Genomic DNA, 22513 nt, shown 5'->3' with positions numbered 1-22513 from the left:
CCACACCAGGGTTCAACACTACCCAACTCATTTGGTGGGGGGTTGAGGTGCTTCCCAATCCTGAGTGGAATGAAGACATGTACCTGGCCCTGCTGCCATGCCAAACCTGCCAGATTGCTGTTTAATCAATAAAGTTGTGGTCTGATTTCATTCCATACTGTCGTCCAGTCTGAGTTACTGCATGCCCAGGTGAGATGTATCCACACCCATGGATGCCTTGTCCGTTAGGCATTGAAAGAACGACAGTACACTATTTTGGGGGTTCAAATTGGATCACATCTTTACTTATTGGTTACAGATGTAAGTAGGCATTGGGCAATTGGGCAATCCAGTTTCGACCAGGCTGTCTCCTGGGTGATTCTCCGTGTGTGTGTGTGTGTGTGTGTGTGTGTGTCAGTCAATCTTTCAGCCTCTTCAGTGACTGGGTCTGATTCTCCAGCCTCTTTGGTGGCTCTGCTCTGTGTCGTCTTCCTGAAAGATCCAAAGTGGCCTGCATGCTGGGAGAAGGAAGCAGGCTTGTTTAAGCCCCTAGAGTGGACCAGACTGAAGTCTCAGGTAGTCTCCAGTCAGCCCCGCCCACAGCAACTCCCACCTCTGAGTCCTCCTGCTATTGGCCGATGTGCAGGCTGGCAAATTCAAATTTCAATGACCAGTAGGTGTGGGATTATGTTGCCACTGACCAGCAGGACGCATGGGACGCATGGCATGGTGGTGGGACTCTGCTATGCTGCAACCACCACCTTTGCTCACCGCAAAGGTGAGCAAAAATTCCACCACACTCATGAGCCACAAACATGCACCTGTCTGGGGAACAATATCCTGATTGAATTCCAAGCAGAACTAAAAACTAACGCAATGTTGGCTTTCTCTGACTATTTTGTAAGCAGTGCAAGGGTCTATATTTATGGTTATGGTTATAAAGCATATAGCTTAATGTTTACATTCTTGTGCCATTAACAAGTGAAGTTAGGGACATTTTTTTAAAAAAAGAAAGAAGCTTTATTACTACAGATTATCTAAGGATACAAGGAATGGCTGATTGCGTTAATTAAAAATAAGGCAATTGCAATGTGTTGCTAAGTATTCACACAACAGGAGGTTGCTCAGTTTCCCTCAGTCAACTTTAAATGTAGTTTTAATTAAACTGCACGACTTTACATAAGAATCAGATCTTTGAATGAGAATTGGAAAGTAAATGACACACTCAGAACATTTCATCTCCCTGAGCAGCCTGAATTGGATATTCCTTTATTTTTCTCTAAATTCTATTGCAGCAAAGTCTAAACAGGCTTATAGAGAGTGACAAGATATAGATTACTAAACTGAAGAATCAAACTCTAAACTCTATTTATATCCCCGGATAAAGAAAGTGTATGCTTAAAACATTTTTTTTAAAAAGAAACAAAAATAGATGAAATATCATTTATCCCTTACTGTATACCGTATATGTTAGTTAGGATTTCCATTGATGCATATATTTGGCATGAAAAAGCCCTAAATATTTATTTATTAAAAATGTAGGCTGCTTTTCACCATGCGCTGCACCAAAGCAGTTTCCAACACAAAACAAAACAAAACAAAACAGCATTTGAAGCAAAATGAACACTAAAACACAAATTAGCAACAGCAATACATAATACTAATAGTCTTAACCTTCCGAGCAGACTCAACCCTGTTTTCTCCATAGATGCTTAGGTGTTTTGTTTATGAAAATACAAAATACCATGTTATCCAGCCTATCAGGAATCACATAGCAAATGTGATGATATCGTATCACTTTGTTGCCAGTCAAGATAGTTATTTGATGACATCTGAAAGCCAGGGGAGGTTGAATACAATGGTTGGGGTTTTTTTTGCCATCATTCTTCACCCATTTTGAAACCCCCTCTTTCAGCTATCACTGTAATTGAAGATTGTATTCCATGTAGGAGTCACATAGGGGTTTTTTTTTTGCATAACTCATAATAATAGTGAAATATTGTTCCTTAAATGTTTTACTATCCATTATAGACAAAAGACTATACTATGGAACAATATTTCACAATTATTATTTGAGTTATGTGATTTTGCCACAGCAGATAGCGAGACAAATAACATAGTTTTGTGCTGGAGATTAACAGCAGTGACATAGAAACAGTGCTGCATGTAAACAGGGGAGAGTGAAACCATGTCTTCCTACACCCCCTATTTTTCCATGCAGATTAGCCTGTTTATGGATAGTGAATATCTGGAAGTTACAGAGCCAGTGGCATAGTAATGGGGGAGTGGGGGGGGATGCCGCCCCGGGCGGCTGGCTGGGTGGGGGGCAGCAGGCTGGATGGGGGTGACCACCTCCGACGGCCACTGCTGCAAGCACCCATCACCGCCCACGTGGAGGACGAGGCCGGGGTGCACTGCAGAAAGAGCTCCGGCGGCTCCTCGGCATCTCCTCCCTGCCGGAGGAGCTGCCCTCCGCTGGCAGCACAGCCCTCGCCCACCTCCATGATGGCCCTGAAGAAAGCCAGGCGGCGGGCGAGCAGGACCAGCCCCTGCGGAGCAAGCACAAACTGGCTGTGAGGAGAACCGCCTGAAGCGCGCTAAAGACGGGTGGAGGGAGGGCCAGAGGGAGAGGGGGAGGCCTGCCGGACGCCGCCCACCGCTGCCTGCTGTGTCGCCACATCATATCCCTCCTGTGTGCGCATGCCTTCGGGTGCCTTCGGGTATGCCGCCCCAGGCGGCCAGGCGGCTAGCTACACCGCTGTCCAGAGCACAGTCTGGAGTCGCGCAATAATGCACCAGCCTTGCTGAAGTAGATCTGTGTATTGCCAGTCCCTGGAAGGGAGACTGTCCGGGAGTCTTATGAGTTCTGTCTCGCAATGAAAGGTGTAAACAACAACAACTGAGATAAAATACAGAACCAACAAATGTGACATTTTCAGGTGAGGAACAAAGACTCCCAGTGAGCATTTTGCCAGTTAGATATTGCTGAGCTACATGGACAAATACTCTGACAGTATAAGACAGCTTTCTAAAGTTTGCACTATTAAAAGTTACCATTAATGTTTTGTCCTCTGTGTCATTATTCAGAGAATGTTACTTATACACCCAGTTTTCTTAAGCCTCCCCCCTCTCTCTCTGCTCAATATTAAATAGCAAGGAGAGAGATATTTAGAGTTAGGGTGACCTTCTTATGGCATGACGTGCTCTTTTTAAAGGGCAGTTCAGCTTTGTTGCCAGAGTCATTATAACCACAGAACTGTCTTGGCTTTGACATCAGATACAGTGAACCACCTGACAAAACGTTTCTGCATCTGTAAGGTGAATGTACTCAAAGAGATATTTTTAAAATCTTTTTTTCTTGGAAGCAGTAACTTCCCCAACCAGAAGAGCCATTTCTTAAAGGTTTCAACACTGGTTTTGTTTGTCATAGGCAAATGTTGGTTGTTCTTCCAAGCAATGCTCTCTTTACATTGTCATGTTCTTTTGTTCTTTTTAAATTTAAAAAACACCCTCTGTTTTCCTCTAAAACATCACATTTAACAGTGCACTCCTGTTCGCAATGAACTCTGTGGAGTTTATTTCTGAATCAACCTGCATAAGATTGCACAACCCTCTGCATGTTGACTCAGAAGTAAGTTTCACTGTTAGGGCTGCCATACTTCCAGAATTGACGTCCAAGGTGGTGCTTTGTCCTGCATGTCAATAAAAGAAAATCATGTTTCTTTGGCATTTTTTTGAGGGGAAAAGCTTGACAACTGTGGGGTTTGTCAAAAAAAGCTAAACAACTTTTGGTACACAGGACTCCAACCTTACATAAACCTCTTTGGGTGTTCTTTTTTCAGTAAACATGCAAGCAAGGGTGCCGGGGTGAGGATAGGAAGGGTGGAGAATCTGACAGAAAGAGGAAATTGATGTTGCTTTCAGTCCACAAATGATGCATAATTAACTATACACACACCGATTTGCTTTGCATTTCCTTTGCATTGAAATGAGTGGGGTGGAATAACATAATGACAATGGCCCGGTTTCAAGCATAGCTGCCAAGTCTCCCGTTTTCCCCGGGAAATCCCCGTTTTTCCAGCTGTTCCTAGCTGAAAAAAACGGATTTTTTTTGTTTTTTTCCCGGTTTATTCTGGCACGGTGGCCATTTTGGAACTGGGCGGAGCATGCTCAGAAGCAACTTTTGATGCTGCTTTGCCCAGTTCCAAAATGGCTGCAGTGCAACTTCTGGCGCAGTGGCCATTTTAGAACTGGGCAAAGCAGCATCACTTCTGAGCATGCTCCGCCCAGTTCCAAAATGGCGGCAGCGCTACTTCCGGTCTGCTATTTCCGGCCCGGTCCCTTATTTCTCTGACAGCAACTTGGCAGGTATGGTTTCAAGCATTCTCTGACTGCCAGTGAAGGGCTGTTGTGCTAGCGTAGGGAGGCTGAATGTGCAAAATGGAAAACGTTCTGTACTCATATTGGCTCCCCATGCATTTTAGAACCCTGGAACACCATGGTTCTAAAATGTATGGGGAACTTACATCTGTACAGGATGTAGTTTCCCACTTCAGACAGTGACCCCTCCAACTTGTGAAGGGTGCCAAGACTGATGGAACTAGCATGCTCATTTCCTCTGACCCCCCTTCTATAGTATATGTTTATATAAAACAGAACAGAAGGCCTAGAAGGGTTATATATGATACACCTCTGACTGACACAAGAGTTACCTAAAACTCTTCCTGGATCATCTTTTGGAAAAGTGGGTGCTGTACAGTTCTCAATGCCCAGACACCCAGTGAGGGAGCTGAATGAGGCTGAAAAATGCTTATGGTAAGTGTAGCTATGGCAGGCCAACAGTGTGTGCTAAAAACATAATCCTAATGTAAGGTCTTTTAAGGAAATGGAGGAACATTTTCTATTCTTTCCTCCTGGCCGTCTCTAGAAGGTTGAGAAGTTCTCCCAAACAATATGTAATGGGATTGACCACTTCTGGGCAATGCAAGAAATCAGGCTTGGACCCTAAGAAAATTTAGTTGAAGGAAGTTTGTGGCAGAAAATGTTGCTGCCTTCTCCTCTTCCCATAAGCACCCCGTGCTTCAGCCCACATTGTTCAAGAGTCCTCTATATAGCAGTGGAGGAGAACTCTTCATCCTGTGGGCCTAATTAAGCCAGCTATCATCTCAAGGGAGGTCAAAAGTCACCACAGGAGTGAAGAGGAGATGGGAAACATTCCTTCCAGGAACTTCCTTGTGATAATTTATCTTAGGATTCAGGTCAATGTAAGAAATTGCCAGTAAAAACAACATCAACTTTATCAGAAACAAGTTCATGCTATCACCGAGCGCTTTACAAGTTACATAGAATGCTTATAAGCTTTATAGTACGAAGCCTTTAAGGAACTATACAAATTAATCTGTACAGTTAATAGTACTGTAGTTGTGTACATTTTTCAGCTTGCAACTCAAAGGAAATAGCCTGGTGCAATTCCATTGATTCTTTGTCTATTCTTCCTTCCCTTTTTCTAAATGGAGTCTGTACTTGGTTTACATCCAAACTAATGCTGTTGGGTTGCTTCACTTAAAATGCATTAATCTTTAAAACTGATGCTGGATTCAAATTCAAATATGGAAACTGCAGGAATTCATTGAAGGCATGTTAAAACATTTCTCTCTATATAAAGTTAAACAGAGAACACACACACACACACACACACACACACACACACACACACACACACTGCCCTGAACCAACAGTTTAAAATGTAAGGCTATGATCCAATGACCTGGGAGTAAGCACCATTTAGCTCAATGGGACTTCTGAGTAGACATGCATAAATTTATACTCCTAGTCTGTTATCTGGTTGAGGGTGCGGGGGGTCATGTTTCTAGTCTCTGTGATCTCAGCACTGGGAATTCTCCACCCCCACTAATTGATCACTGCAGTCAATGATTTTGTTTTTAAGGGATATGCTTCCATTTGATTATGCACACACACAAACACATGCCGCCAACAACTTTCCACATTGATTTACAGTATTTAAAAGCAGCAAATAAAATAGCAATGTACGTATAGCAGGGGAATGGTAGACTGCTTCCCAACATCCCCTTGCTTACAGGAAAGCACAGTTTGAGGACATCATTTGGCTTTCAGGAATCAAGGGCACCCAGAAAGGTGACGGAATGCAGGCCACAAGAGAGATGGTTAGTAGAATGGAAGAAAAGACAACCACAGCCTCATTGGCCACCTCTAAAGTAAGGCGACTGCAACAAACCCCCACCTCAACCCAACCATAAGAATTTCACCGAAATTTATTCTCCCTTTTGCTGACTTTCAAATACAATTTCTTTTCTCCTTAATTGATGGAGAATGATTAAAATCTAGTGGGGGGATTTGCATAGCTCTAGTTTTTAATTCTGGCATAAGCAAAAGGACTGTGTTGGCCATTGCTGCCAAGTTTTCCCTTTTCTCGCGAGGAAGCCTATTCAGCATAAGGGAAAATCCCTTAAAAAAGGGATAACTTGGCAGCTATGGTGTTGGCTCTGCTGCATGCATTTTACATCACTGCATTGTAGGCTGTGTACCATCAATGATCTTTTTGGAACAGTAGCAGCAATTTTCTTCTCACTGCTCCCATGGCCTCTATCTAGCTCTGGAAGCTGGATAATATAATAAGAGAGAGACTCTCAGTACTTCAGCATTTTCCTAATTTTAGCTATTTGTCCTCATCTCATAAGGCATAGCTGCCAAGTTTTCCCTTTTCTCGCGAGGAAGCCTATTCAGCATAAGGGAAAATCCCTTAAAATAAGGGATAACTTGGCAGCTATGTCATAAGGGCACATGGAGTGCTCATGCAACATATTAATGTATTATCACTATGGAGAAGGGGAGAGGGGTTGTACTCACTGACCCCCATCCCCTTCCCCTGCCCTTTATATTGATTGGGTACTTGGACACAGCCTACATGCTCTACATATGGGGTTGGATCCAGAGATGATTGAGTAGTGTGACTTTCATAGATCTGTCTTCCCACTACAGCTCCTCCCCCGAAAAGGGTTTCCCCTGAGAGGCAAAGGATGCTTTTGAATGGCGTGGGATGGGGCATGGGGGGGGGGCCTACAGCAGCATGGGAGAAATCAGAAGAATTTCACAGAAATGCCTTCCCACTCATGCAATATGCCTTATATATCCAAGCCAGTCTCTCCCGCTTGTAGTTTTGAAAGCTACAGATCATGTGGGCAGTATCTATAAAAGGTAAAAGGACTCTGGGGTTGCGGCGCTCATCTCGCGTTATTGGCTGAGGGAGCCAGCATACAGCTTCCAGGTCATGTGGCCAGCATGACAAAGCCACTTCTGGCAAACCAGAGCAGCACATGGAAACGCCGTTTACCTTCCCACTTGGAGCGGTACCTATTTATCTACTTGCACTTTGAGGTGCTTTTGAACTGTTAGGTTGGTAGGAGCTGGGACCGAGCAATGGGAGCTCACCCCATTGCAGGGATTCGAACCGTCGACCTTCTGATCGGCAAGCCCTAGACTCTGTGGTTTAACCCACAGTGCCACTCACGTCCCTTGGGCAGTATCTATGCACATGAGTTAATTGACACATGGAATTTTGGGAATGGGTTCAGCAAGTGGCATCCCCCCTCTCTCTCCATACATTGGTGGCATATGAGTATGGTGATGAGTTGGGAAATGAACTGGCAGTGACGGCCCCCAACTTGGACGGCTTTAAAAGAGGAATGGACAAATTCATTGACAAATTAATAGCTACTAGCCATGACTGCTGGAAACCACAGGAAGATAGAGTGCTCTTGTGTTTGGATCTTCCTTGTGGACTTCCTGTAGGCATCTCGTTGGCCACTGTGAGTACAGGACTAGATGGGCCATTGGCCTGATCCACCAGGCTTTTCTCATGTTCTTAACTAAAACAGATTGCACGCAGCTCGGAGCTCGCAGGTTGATGCAGCTCTGATTTGGGGTTATATGTTTTATTTATTATACTATCACTTTAACTTCATTAAAAAAACTTTCTAAAGAGACACGAAATACTGGGAATCTAAAAGTAAATAACATCCTTGTTAGCGTAGCAGACTTGTTAGTTTGAAAATACCTGCAGAACAAGCAAGCAGATGTACTGCATACACAATGGCTTTGTTGGTGCTGCTTATTACCCATTTATGAGGCAGATGATTTCTTATGACAATGTTTGAAATGTAGTTTCATCATCTTGGTTAGAGCAGAGCATAATATTGTTTGCACTGCACTTGTGTTCCTGCTGTTTCTGCAGTGTCCTCTTGTGCACTTAGATAAGGCGTGAGAGTACAAACAAACTGGATAGAAAGAGGACAGTGGAGACGGCCCCATTCAGAACGTGCAGAGGTGGCAAATCATTGTGTGTTTAACTGTTAACATCCAACTCTTATTATGCCTCTAGCAGTAAAGCTTTTAGAGTGATGTGGTGCTGGCAGCTATTTTGTAATTAATATGATGAAGAAAGAGATGTATCCTAAGAAGAGAGATGAGGGGAAAATGCACAATCTCCACAATTGTAAACTGCTGCCTAATCCTTTTTTTTTACACCTGAATAAGGCCTTCTATAAAACTGATATTTCTCTCATGCAGATTAAATATAAATTGAGAATACATGCCATATTGAAATTAGATTTTCATAGAGTATGAACATGCTAAGCACCCGTCACCCTGGGTGAGTGTGCTATTGCTGCACGTGCTTAGGAATGGTGACCCATTTTAAGTCTGATGCCAGTTATGTCTAACACTATATGACTAGGTTTCTTTGCCATAGTGCCACTTAAAACTTTCTAATTTCCCACACAGAGAATCACTTGGGTGGCTTAATTTAACTTGTGCTGCTATTTTGTTCTTGTATGTTTTAAAGTACATGTGTGGCAAACTATGGGTATACCTGCCCAGACCTTCAATTCTGGTCCCTGGGACTTGCAGTTCTGTGAAGGGAATAGGAGCCTCCTAACAACTCGCAGTACCCTTAACAAGCTACAGTTCCCAGCTTCTTTCATGAGAAGTCATGATGGTTAAAGAGCTTGAAATGTATACTGTGGCTGTGGCCTAAGAGGTTCTACTACATGCTACAATCTAGTCAAAAGTACAGTCTTTTGGGATACATTCAAAGACCTCTTGAGGGAATGGACTTGATGTTGGACGTGGACAACAGTGATTCACAGTGTTGAGAGGAACCCTTTCTGACTCAACAGCCTAATGCCTTTCACTTTTCCATAAATCAGCATCTGAGGAATCAGAAGATACCACAACCAAACAACCTCATTGCACCATGACAGTGAAATGAAATAAGTAAACCAGACCTTCAATTTGGAAACTTGTCACCAATTGATGTTTTCCTCTCACAGCTGCCTCCACTAAGCATATGTTTACACACTCTGCGGAATAATAATAATAATAATAATAATAATAATAATAATAATAATAATAATACCCTGTTTCTCATATTTTAAGACATACCCATAAAATAAGCCATAGCAGGATTTTTAAGCATTCAAGGAATATAAGCCATACCCCGAAAATAAGACATAGTGATAGGCGCAGCAGCAATGCTGGCCGCGGCAGGAGGAGGAGGAAAAAAATAAGACATCCCTTGAAAATAAGCCATAGTGTGTTTTTTTGAGGAAAAAATAAATATAAGACATGTCTTATAATATGAGAAACACGGTAATTATTTATACCCCACCCATCTGGCTGTGTTTCCCCAGCCACTCTGGGCAGCTTCCAACAAAATATTAAAATACAGTAGTCCATCACACATTAAAAGCTTCCCTAAACAGGGCTGCCTTCAGATGTCTTCTAAAAGTCTGGTAGTTGATGTTCTCTTTGACATCTGGCGGGAGGGCGTTCCACAGGGTGGGTGCCACTACTGAGAAGGCCCTCTGCCTGGTTCCCTGTAACCTCACTTCTCTTAGTAAGGGAACTGCCAGAAGGCCCTCAGTGCTGGACCTCAGTTTCCAGGCTGAATGATGGGGGGGGGGGAGAGACTCTCCTTCAGGTATACTGGGCCGAGGCTGTTTACTTTAGGGCTTTAAAGGTCAGCACCAACACTTTGAATTGTGCTCGGAAACGTACTGGGAGCCAATGTAGGTCTTTCAAGACCGGTGTTATGTGGTCTCGGTGGCCGCTCCCAGTCACCAGTCTAGCTGCCGCATTCTAGATTAGTTGTAGTTTCTGGGCCACCTTCAAAGGTAGCCCCACATAGAGTGCATTGCAGTAGTCCAAGCAAGAGATAACCAGAGCATGCACCACTCTGACGAGACTGTGGGCAGGTAGGGTCTCAGCCTGCGTACCAGATGGAGCTGGTAAACAGCTGCCCTGGACACAGAATTGACCTGCGCCTCCATGGACAGCTCCATCTCAGAGAATGTGTGGGAAACAAAAACATACCCCACCCCCTTGATGCATTGACTATCCTCTGGTTTAGTCAACCATTCTTGACATAAATGGTAAATATAGGTTTCCTGACAGTTGATGCTCACATGTAAATGCAATTCTTTTAGCTACAGCCATTGCAGAACAAGGAAGGATCTAGCAGCTGTGCTCAGTGGATCAGACTAGTCTGGAGTTCTTTTAGTTAGTCATTCAAACTCCAATAGTCACTGGAACTGTGTGTTTCACAATAGTATCTTCTATGCGACTTGGGGCAAGATAACAGTGTCGTGCTAGTTGTTTTGACTGGGCTCTGAAGTAAACAACCAGAGTACGCAGAAACACTGATGAAACTAAATAAGGATCCCAGGGGGAAAAAAATATGAGAGAGAGACATTGCACATACTTTTGTAAATCAAGAATACCTTAATAAAAAAGAAGAAGAAGGATCCCAGGGTCTAGGGATGCAGCTGGGTAACTGTTCAGCTTTCTAGCATGACAAATGGTTTACTTCAGTTCTTTCATTTCTCAATACATTATTCATATTCATCACCAATTCTCTTTTGCTCAGGTGTGCAGTGCGGTTGCTTGATTTGTATGGGTGTCTCCCAATGGATAGTCTTCCAAGCCCTAGCCACAATTCTCCCTTTCTGAGATTTGTTTACCAAAGGCACCTCAGGTATATGGAGCCCCTATTCAGATGCATAAACCTATGACAGGCTGTAATGCTTCTTGATTGCTGCTATCAAGCCATTCAATCAAAAAATGTCATCATTCAGCTCAGTCTGTTGCATATGGAATAGGGGCGACAACTGCTGCTGGGACACTGGCCTAGGAAAGAGAAATTTGATGCATTGTGTGTTCCTTCAGAAATGAAAATAATTCCACACGTTCCAGATTAGCTGTATAAAAGACCATGCAAAGATTCTACATTTCAAATACGAACATAGGAAGAGTCCAGATGGAACAGACCGAAGGCCCATTAGTCTAGCGTTCTGTTCTCCCCAGTAGCCAACATAAGGGAAACTCTCAAACACTGCATGAGAACTTGTGTTCCACTCCAACTGGTATTCAGAGGCATACTACACCTCACTATTTCTCGAGACAGACAGATGCCAAGAACACAACTGCCTATGATAGCAGAGGTAATATTGGCATTGTGGCCAGTAGCCATTGATAGCCTTATGTTCCATGAATTTGTCTAATCCTGTTTGAAGCTTTTCAAATTGATGGCCATCATTACATTTTGAGGTGGCAAATTCCATAGTTCTGCTATTTGCTGTGCAAGTAAGTACCAGGATGATATGATACCATCGTAACATTTTATTCACACTATAGTCAAACCTTGGTTTGCGACCGCCTCCATTTGCGACCGCTTCGGTTTCCGACCACTGCGGACCCGGAAGTGTTTACATCCAAATTCTGCGGCACTCGGGTGAACAGAAGTGATCTGTGCAGCTCGCGCAAGTGCAGAAGCGATCTGAGCAGCGTGTGCATGCGCAGAAGCGCTCTATCGGCGCTTCACACACATGCAGATAGTGCCTCGGGGAGCGACCGGCTCCCCGGAACCAATTGTGGTTGTAAATGGAGGTATGACTGTATTGCTAAATGTGTGATAAAACAAGTATCATTTACTATTTATTCAATAAATTTATCCGTCATTTTCCAGCTAAGTATATTCTCAAAGTGACTGACAGGAAAAAAATCTCTGCTGATAGATGACGTGCTGGCCATATAGTTGTAGTAGTTGTTGTTGATGATGTTGTTCAACTGAACATGACGAAGCATCAACACTTGGCCTGAAGGGATTGGTGACAAAATTCGAAAAGAAAGTTAACAAAGTGCTAAAAATTGAAACTTCTAAGAGACTTAAATTTTAACACTACAATTCGCAAAATTATTTGAAATGTTTTTTGTGTGAAAACATTTTCTTTTATATTTGAGAAAGATAATCAAATATGGTTGCATCCCTTATTATTGCAATTTAAAATAAATTTAGCAGTTTCAGGTTTTGTGCTCTTCATTTTTCATACAAGACATCTGTTTTGAAAATTGAAGTTAGCATTTTTTGGGGGGTGGGGGCTTTGCAGTGAAAGTAGTTAGCCTTGCCTAGGGCACAAAATAGTCAGGCTCTGGCACTGCCCAAGGTTATGAATATTTATCTTCACACACAAGCAAGAATTGGTTATGATGGCTGTAAAGAAGGCAGGTGTATTAGAGCTACGATTCAAGGCCAACATTGTTGTGCCATCCATTTTTTAAAGCAGAATCTTTCCATGGAAATGAACGCAACATTCATCTTAGAAACGGATGCCTCAGTTTGGCCCAGGGGGATGTTTAGCAGAAACCTGCTTGGTAGTAACAAGCACCTCTTTATGTGAACATAGTTTGTGTCTAAGGGGGGGAAATGCATCATTTTGTTAATATGCACAGTATAAAAGCACCAATTGCCCTGAGCTATGATATTTATGTGACACACAGAGCATACGAAATGCAATTACATTTGCTATAAATAACTCCTGAATGACATTTACACACCACTGAGTCAATTCATGGTAGCCTTCCTCTGCTCTCGCTCTCCAATACCCATTGATTTCAATGGGACTTTGGAGTATGTGAGAAGATTTGTAGTGCTGTGTTTTGTCACAACACTCCACTAACAGCGCAATCCTACACAGTCTTACTCAGAATTAAGTGCCACTGAGCTCAATGTGACTAAGTGTACGTAATGATTGGCTCCGTAATCATATGAAATGGAAGGGTTCAACTTAACCCCTAGGAATTGCCAATTCCCCTCTCCCCAACTTTCTAACCGGCTCAAATATATGAAACTGCAAAGCCTGTGGAGGCCTTGGTAAAGGGAAGCTACTCTCATGGAAATTGCTTTTAAAAAACTCCTTTGCATTTTATGGTTAAAGGAGAGAGGAGAGTAGGTATTACATATGCAGAGCATGCACTGTACTTGCAAGCAAAGCAGTGGAAGCAGACTATATATTTTATTACCCACCAGAACCAAAGAGGGAAAAGAGCAGCCTGATTAGAAAATGACCTCTATTTAATACTTTTACAGTTTATTTTGTCAGCAATAGTGTTCACACTTTATTTTCCCAAGTTACTAATTTTCATCCAGGGAAGGGGAGCATTACAGAAAAAAGTTATTTAAACTTCTGTATTCATGCAGATCCACACAGGATTTAATTCTAGTTTTCACTCCTCATACTGGTTCTCAATGCAAGCTTCCATTTGGCAGCTTGAAAGAGTATCTGTGGTTGTATCTCCTCCTAAAGGAGGAGGCATAGCTAGTCTTTGGTCCAAACAATGCAGCTGTTAGGGATCTCCTGGGATAGCAAATGGTTTCTTACACAAACTAGTCTAGCCACAACGGCTATGTTCTGTACCCACCTCTGAATACCTGTTGCTGGGAACTGCTGCCACACTGAAGGATGGGTGAAGCTGTCTATCCTCGTGTTGAAAAACAGTCGACAATATTGTCAAACATTTGCCACAAAACTCTTCCCCGTGTTCTACATACTGACTGATTTCAGATGCAATCCTTAAACACGCCATGGGATGTGCTTCTGAGCAGACCTATCTAAGGCTGAGCTGTAAAGCTGCAGCCCTGTGCACACTTGCTTCAGAGGTAAAGGTAAAGGACCCCTGGAAGGTTAAGTCCAGTCAAACTTGACTATGGGATGCAGTCCTCATCTTGCTTTCAGGCCAAGGGAGCCAGCGTTTGTCCACAAACAGCTTTCCGGGTCATGTGGCCAGCATGACTAAACTGCTTCTGGTGCAACGGGACACAGTGACGGAAACCAGAGCACACGGAAATGCCACTTACCTTCCCGCCACAGTGGTACCTATTTATTTACTTGCACTGGCATGCTTTCGAACTGCTAGGTTGTCAGGAGCTGGGACAGAGCAACGGGAGCTCACCCCGTTGGGGGATTCGAACTGCCTACCTTCTGTTTTTTTTTTTTAATTTTAAAAAACCTTTATTTCGTATTTCATAGTCACAAACGAGATCATAAAACATATACCATAAATCATAAATTATATATCAAAGTTACATAACAGAATTGTAAAGCATAAATCAATAAGATAGAAAAAGAAAAAAGAAGAAGAAAAAAAGAAAAAGAAAAAAAAAGAAAAAGAAGAAGAAAAAAGGAGTATAGCATATATATATACTCCCATGCATATGTAATATGTATGCATACACATATACATATACATACCAGATAAAAAAACAGCACTTACATAAACATAGAAATATAATACAGATTAAAAAAGAAAAAGAAAAAAGGAAAAAAAACCACATATTTCCTATTGTTTGAACATTGCTTCCCTTATCAGTTCTACCTTGTCCTGCTTTATCTCTATCCCCGCATTATCTACCAAATTAACATTTCCTCCATTTATTACCCATTTGTTATTCATCCTATATGTATTTTACTCAAAGCATATCACCAAACTTGTGTTTATTTTTTCTTTTTTTAAATACTCTTCAACATATTTCCATTCTGCTTTACTTTTCTGTATCGGGATATCTCTAATTGCTGCTGTCATCTTTGCTAAGTTCATGAATTCCACTAATTTTACTTGCCATTCACCAATTGTTGGTACTTTCTCTCCTTTCCAGTTCTTTGCTATAAGAAGGCGAGCTGCAGCACATGCATATAATAATATATTTTTCCTATCGTTAGGGAAATTATCTGGCACCATACTCAATAACATTATCTCTGGTTTTTTCTCAAATGTAAACTTAAGCATCTTTTTTAGTTTTTCATACACATTGTTCCAAAATTCATGTATTTTATCACACAGCCACCAGCAATGGTAATAATTTCCTAATTTCTTTTTACATTTCCAACATTCTTTCGAATTAGTTTTATAAATTTTTGCTATCTTTTCCGGTGTGAGATGCCACCTGTATATTATCTTCATCATGTTCTCTTTTATATTTGAACAAGCTGTAAATTTCATGCCTTCCCTCCACAAATTATCCCATTGCTTTCTGAATATCGGTCTTCCTAAATCTTGTGCCCACCTTATCATTGTACATTTGACTTCTTCGTCTTTCAGTTCCCACTCTAACAAGTGGCTGTATAATTTTGCTAATAGTTTACTTTCATTATCTAACAAGATCTCCTGTAATTTAGATTTGTTATCTACAAAACCAATTTCCCTGTGCTTGTTTAAAAGACTCTGCATCTGATGGTATTGCAGCCAGCTCGAACACTTATCCTTGATCTCATAATACGGTTTCAATATTAATTTCCCATTTTCCTTAATCAATAATTCTTGATAAGTTAGCCATCTTTTATCATAAGTTCTACTACATACGGCCGTCATCTCTAAAGGTGATGTCCACCAAGGCGTTTTCGGTTCCAACAGGTGTTTATAGTCCATCCAGATCTTTAATAATGCTTTTTTGAAAACGTGATCTAAGAATTCTTTGGGGTTTCCTCTCTTTTCATTTAATAAATATGTGTGCCAACCTGCTAAATTTCTAAACCCTTCCAAATCCAAAATTTCTTTATTTTCCAATTTTATCCAATCCTTGACCCAGCACAAGCCTGCCGCGGCATAATAGATCTTTAAGTCTGGGACTCCCCACCCCCCTCTTTCCTCAATGTCAGTAAGTAACCTAAATTGAATCCTAGCTTTTTCCCCCTCCCATATAAATTTACTTAAATCCCTTCTCCAATTCTCGAAAACCTCTTTTTTATCTATAATAGGAAGCATTTGAAAAAGAAATAACATTTTGGGTAAGACTGACATTTTGATTGCCGCAATTTTGGCTGAGAATGATAATTTCAAATTTCCCCATCTTTCTAAATCTTTTTTAATGGATTTCCAAATTTTTGCATAATTATTTTCGAATAAATTAATATTATTTGTTGTTATTTCAATTCCTAGATACTTTACTTTCTTCACGATTTCCCACTCTGTTATTGCTTTTATCTCCTCTTCATCTTGTCCTCTTATATTTTTGACCAATATTTTAGTTTTTTTCCAATTTATCCTTAATCCTGCCACCTCTCCATATTTTTGTAGCGCCAATTCAAGATTTTTTATTGAATCCTTTGGATCTTCTACCATTATTACTACATCATCAGCGAATGCTTTAATTTTAAACACATTGTTTTTCACTTTGATCCCTTTAATGTTCTCATCCTCCTTTATTATTTTCAACAGGCATTCTATTGTTAGCACAAACAGGAGAGGAGACAGTGGACACCCCTGGCGTGTCCCCCTTGACACTTCGAATTCATCTGATAATTCCCCATTGATAATTAATTTCGCTACTTGCCTTTTATATATTGCGTTTATACCTTGGAAGAATTTCCCCTCTATTCCTACTTTCACCATCATTTTTTTCATATAATTCCAATTTACATGATCAAAAGCTTTCTCTGCGTCCAGGAATATAAATGCTACTTTTTTCCCAGGGTTCCAATCCAGAAACTCTATAAGATCTAATACAATTCTCACATTTCTGCTCATCTTCCTTTTTGGTAGGAAACCCTGCTGATCTGCTCCTATAATTCTATTAAGAATCCCTTTCAAGCGATTTGCTAAAATTCCGGCGAAAATTTTATAATCTGAATTCAGTAGGGAGATGGGCCTAAAATTTTCCACCTGATCATTACTTTTATCTCCTTTAGGAATTAACGTTATAAACGCCTCTTGCCAGGTTTTGGGAGTGACGCCATCCTCCAATATTTTATTTACTAATTTTTGATACATCCCTTCTAATTCTGATCTGAATACTTTATAATGTAAATTTGAAAGACCATCAGGTCCCGGTGATTTTCCTATTTTGAGTTTACCTATGCTTTCATGAATCTCTTGTGTTGTTATTGGGTTATTTAAGATTCTCTTTTCTTCTTCACTTATTTGTGGTACTTTACAATTTTTTAAATATTCTTCTATTTTCGCCTCCTCTACCTTCCTCCCTGTATATAATTTCTTGTAATATTTCACAAAGCATTTTTGTATGTCTTCTCTTTTAATCCAATTTTCTCCCCCGTTTCTAATATTTGTAATTGTTTGCCCGTTTTGTTGTTTCCTTAACCTCCATGCCAATAATTTCCCAATTTTTCCCCCGGCTTCAAATGTTCTCTGTTTTGCCCATTTAATTTTCTTTTCTAACTCATAACCCATTAATGCTGATAACTCATTTTGCCAGATTTTAACTTGAATTGCTGCTTTCTCATTTTTAGGGTTTTTAGCTAATTCTTTTTCTCCTTCCTCTATTTTCCCCTTAATTATATTTAATTTTTTTCCCTTTCTTTTTTTATTTTGCTTCTCTGCTGTATATACATACCTCTTATAAATGCTTTACCTGCATCCCAGACTGTTTCTAAGCTCATACCTTCTGTTTCATTAGTTTGGAAAAATTCTTTTATTTCTTTCTTCAATTTGTTTACAAAATTCTCGTCACTTAGAACACTCTCATCTAGACGCCATCTGGTAAATTTCTTATAATTATCTTTTATTTTCAACATCACCGGGTTGTGGTCTGACAAAGATTTTGTCATTATTTCAGTTTTCACTACTTTGGAAAGTAAATTTTTAGATACCCACATGATGTCAATTCTCGACGCTGATTTTTTAGACTCTGAATAGAAGGTGTACCTTCTCTCTCTTTCATTTCTTAGTCTCCAACAATCTACTAAATCAAAATTTTCCACGATATTGAAAAACACACCTGGTAGTCTCCCTTTATTCTTTTTCTGGTTGCTTGATTTGTCTATATCCGGTCTCACTACCCCATTAAAATCTCCTACTAGGATTATTTCTTCATCATTCGCAAATTCTCCTATCCAATCATTTAACTCCTTAAAGAAATTTATTTTCCCCCCATTTGGCGCATAGACATTTATTACCATGACATTACCATTGGGGAGATAGAGTCTCGTTCCGACCACTCTCCCTTCCTTGTCTTGAAATATTTTTTCTGTTTTTATTTTATGTTTAATATATGTTACTACCCCTCTTTTCTTTTTTGGGTCTAGCGAAACAAATTCTTCCCCCAATTTTTTATTTTTCAAAACTCTTTCATGTTTTCTTGCAATATGAACTTCTTGTAGGCATATCACATCCCATTGGCTTTTTTTCAAAACATGCTCTATCTTATTCCGTTTAAATTTATTATTTAAACCGTTCACATTCCAGGAAATAATATTGAGATTCATTCCTTTATTAATATTATAACACTTTCCCAATCACTAAAATAAATTTCACGAACTTGCAAAGAATTTTAAACACCAAGGAGATATCAATTTTCCCTCAAACTTCTGCCTTATCTGCTTAGTTCCTCCTATTTCCTTCCTCAAATCTAAATAGGTCTTAATATTTGTTTATGTTTAACTAAAATTTAAATTCAATTATCTAAACACGCTATCAAGCAGAAAAATACAAAAAAAGGTAAGAAAAATAAGATAAAGTAAACAACGCTATAAAAACCCTTCACTACATTTAAACCTTCAGTTATCCCTCGATTTGACCCTCTTCTTCGTTGTTCTCCTCCTCCTCCTCCTCCCCCCTCAGATCTTTCTTGTTTCTCTTAACAAAACTTTCCGCTTCTTCTGCCGACCTTATCGTCTTCCTTCTTCCTTTAAATGAGAATGTTACTCCTTCGGGGAATTCCCAAGCATACCAGCTTCCCCCTTTACTCAGGGCGTCTGTTAATACTTTATAATTCTGTCTCTTCATTCTCAGTCTCTTTGGAATTTCTTTAAAAATGGAAACTGTTCTCCCTTCTATTACCAAATTTGCTTGTTTTTTCCTCTGTAAAATTTTGTCCTTCAACAACATCGAGTTCATGTGGATCAAGCAGTCGCCTGGCATCTTATCAGCTCTCCTCCTATCCGACCTTATTCTGAAGATTTTATCTATGTCTAGCCAGAGGTCCTCTTCTTTGACCTTTAGCCACACTGCTAACTCCTTTACTATTTTTTCATCTATTTGCTCGCTTGGGACCTCTGGCACGCCCCTCACGCGCAAAATCAGAGATCTTTGTTTCATTTCCAGCATGGCTATCTGGTCTGCCAATTCTTCTTGCTGTTGCTTCAGTTTTCTTCTTTCTTCTGTTTCTGCTGCTTGTACTCTTTGTATTTCTTTATTTTCTGTGGTTATCTTCTTTATCGAATCGCCCTGTTTATTTACCTTCAGGTTCACCTCTTTCACTGCTTTATCTAATTCCTTGTTCTTGCCACTCAGTTCTTTTATCTGACCCGACATTTCTGAAATAATTTTGGAATTTTGTTTGATTTCAACTTCCATTGAGTCTAGTTTCTCATTTATTGATTTGTTCATTTCAGAAATCAACTCCTTTATATCAGCTAATGCATCATTTTCCGCCGATATCGATTGTCTTTTATTTTGATTTCCTGATGCACCTGCTTTCGTACTCCTTGTTGACGTCATTATCTTGTCCTGAAATGATTTACAAAGTCCAATATATTGTTTCATAAAGAGAAAGAAACCTTTTCCGCACTTAAAAAAAAAAACACGTCCTGATTTGCTCCTTTCAATTTTGGGAATCCCCCATGGCGCAGTTTCAGCAAGGCATTATTTCCCCTTAGCGTCTTATGCAGCACTTAGTCCACCAGGCAGCACTTTCTCAGTTATAGGCACAATATATTTTAAATTGTGAGCTACAGACTGCAAGCATTCTTTCTGTCCACAGGGTGGCGCTGTTTGACTGTCTCTGCTTCCCCTTTGGCCACTTTGCTTTATTCTCTTAATTGCTCTCTCCTTGCTCCTGTATTTCCGTAGAGAAAGCGGAAGAGGCGAAGCTACGTGACTTAGCACAATTTAGGTCTCCATTTTGCCCTTCTCCTAAGGTCTCCCACTTGCATAAAGTTGTAAAAGCAAAGTGTCCTTACACCTCTCTTTGAAGCGCGCTGTAAACTGCTTTCGGCACTTCAGTCTCTTCCTCCCCCTCCACTCCTTTCCAGGATCCTGTTCTCTCTGTTCTCTCTGTTTAAAGTATCTTTTAAAGAGCCGGTGGGGGGGGAGGGGGGGAGACGGGAGTCTAAAGTCTTTCTTTCAGTTCGGTCTCTCCCAATGCTACAATGTGACAAGCTTCCCACTAGTTAGTCCCTTTAAAAAAGTAACATATAGAATTATACTTAGCAGGTTCTTTTCGCGATGTTGCAAACGATCCCCTGATCTTTCTTCTCCGGTTTGTTACAGTACGTTTGATCTTAAAGTTCTTTCCGTGTTGCCAAACCGGTTACTTTTCCTCTTCTTAGATCAGGGAGTTCTGGACGCTCGCTAGGCGGATCTGGGGGCGCTCTGTCGAGAGGCAACTCGGTTGCAACTTGGTTGCGTTTGCGATCTGCGTTCGGCTCCTCTCCGTCGCCTCCACCACCGCTAATAAGAGGGGTGCCGGCACGGAGTTCTGCCTTCTTACGCCGCTGTTCCCTTTTCCAGCAAAGCCCCGTGCTTTGCTGTTGTAGAGGGGGGTGTATTGAGCGCTCACCCCCCTTTCTTTTTTGCCTCCGACTCTTGAAAGCCTTCAGATTTAGCGTTGAAACCTCCGTGAACACGGAGCTCCGCTTTTCCCCTCCGCTCTCTAGCGCGACCGGAACCGGAATCCCGAACTGCCTACCTTCTGTTCGGCAAGCCCAAGAGGCTCCGTGGTTTAGACCACAGAGGAAGCCCTATTGAACTCAGTGAGATTTACTTATGAGTAGACTTACATTAGGCTGGCTGTATGACTTGAGAGTTAATTGCTCTGGGTTTCACCATATTTCCATGGGAAATAGTAACGCTCTGTAGGCGCTCAGAAGCATGCTGCTTTGCTCTGAAATGGACTCTGATTTAACTTGAGCTGATGCCAGATATTTCATTCCAATTCCTGATCTTCAAGTCACTTCCAGTTCTGCATTCCCCCCCATCCCCACCTTCTTAAATTAGGCAAGAACTGTGCTGCTGTTAAAGATTTAAAAAGAATGCATATATGAAACATTTGCCCTTTCACATCCAGCCACTACTCTCCTCAGCCATGCCAAGGAACGGCCTATTTTTTTGTGCAGGCATTTTTCAAGGAATACCAGTGGACCAAAGGCATTCACCACGCTGACGCAGTGACTCACTGCAAGAGCTCACTCAGAGTACTCTAATTGGGTAGAACACTAAAGCAACTGTCTTTTATACGTTATATCCTCTAGCTTTATCCTTGTACGTTGCTATTCAGTAGGGTTCGGCTATCTTGTTGGACCATTGTGCAGGGTCTTGTGGTTCGCTTTAATTAAAGCTAATCTCACAGAGCAGAGCCATTTTGGCAGCGAGGACGATAGCTCTTTCATACAAAAGATCCCTGGGAACACAGTGAGCAATCTCTGCACCATAATGGGTGAAATAGAGCTAAAATGCACTGATGCAGTACAGACTTTCTAAGCTAATGCCAATTGACTGTGCTTTGGCATATAGTCTGCACAGCTTTCCAGAAATGGGTAAACATTACAGTATTTTGCTGTGCACAATGAACTAAAATGTCAGTTGTTCTGCCTGAATGTATGTGTGTGAAAGAGTAGAGGATTTAGACCAAATAATTGACTGGAGCCTTTGAAACACAAGTGTTTCTTCATTAGGAATTCCCTTCTACACCCCACCCCCCACCCCCAATAACCTTTACATTATACGTTCCTATTTATTTATGTTTGAGATTTAATTTCTCCTGTCCCTATGGACCCAATCATTTTTAGATAATAATTTTATTTAGATTATGGTCAGTGTGTGTGTGTGTGTGTGTAAGATTTTACTATTGATTGTTTCCCTGTTTTCAAATAGTTCATTCTGGACACATAATAGATTTTGATGGTTTAGTGATGGGGTAACTATTGTAAGGAACAATCTTACAGGAAGTAGCTTTGATGCCTGGACAGTTGGCCATTAAACTGGGCACCGGTTTTGGACTGGGAATTGCTTCCTTAGTTTCATTTTGAAAGGCTTTTTGGGATTAGGAATTGGTTATTTGAAGTGCTAACCATGGCAAAGTGCATTCTCAGTATTAACTGGAGCCTCATATCCTCTGTCAGTGGTTATGGGAAGTTGTCACACTGTATCACAAACAGCTAAAAAGCTGTTAAGCGTGAGTTGGAAACGAGGAATTACACCAGGCATCAGA

This window comes from Zootoca vivipara, chromosome 4 (genome assembly GCF_965207765.1).
Source record: "Zootoca vivipara chromosome 4, rZooViv2.hap1.1, whole genome shotgun sequence".
Classification (NCBI taxonomy): Eukaryota; Metazoa; Chordata; class Lepidosauria; order Squamata; family Lacertidae; genus Zootoca; species Zootoca vivipara.
Note: the sequence above shows the minus strand (reverse complement) of the source record.